This window comes from Trachymyrmex cornetzi, unplaced genomic scaffold (assembly GCF_001594075.2).
Source record: "Trachymyrmex cornetzi isolate Tcor2-1 unplaced genomic scaffold, Tcor1.1 scaffold235, whole genome shotgun sequence".
NCBI lineage: Eukaryota > Metazoa > Arthropoda > Insecta > Hymenoptera > Formicidae > Trachymyrmex > Trachymyrmex cornetzi.
In genome coordinates this window covers 78,808-79,296 of record NW_017297008.1, presented here as the reverse complement: position 1 = coordinate 79,296, position 489 = coordinate 78,808, and positions in this window count along the sequence as shown.

Here is a 489-nt window from a genome sequence, read left to right as displayed (position 1 = left end):
CATTCAGCGGACTCAACAGTTGAGTGAGCACTCGCTGTTATTGGTGTATTCTTCTAGATCTAAAATTCTGATTGGATGAGCTAAAAGAATACACCAATAACAGCGAGCATGGCACTCGCACTCAACTATTGAGTCCGCTGAATGCGCCCATTGAAACAACCAATTAGCGCTATTCGGAATAACGCAGAATAAAGCTGATTGGTTGCTTTTGTGACTTTTGTTTTCCGCACCGTGTGATTTCACCCTTAGATCCTACGTACAATGGAGGAAGTATTATTATAGGAATAGAAATAAATATTAAAATTTCAAAACAAATAAAAATTTCAAAACAAATGAAAATTTCAAAACAAATTAAAATTTCAGAATAAATATTAAATTGTAAACGCCATTATTTTTAAGTACTCAAATATTTGCGGGCGTCTACATTTAGTGTTTCATCAAGACAAGATTTCTTGTCTTGAAGAGCATTTCTTGTCTTGTCTTGATTTT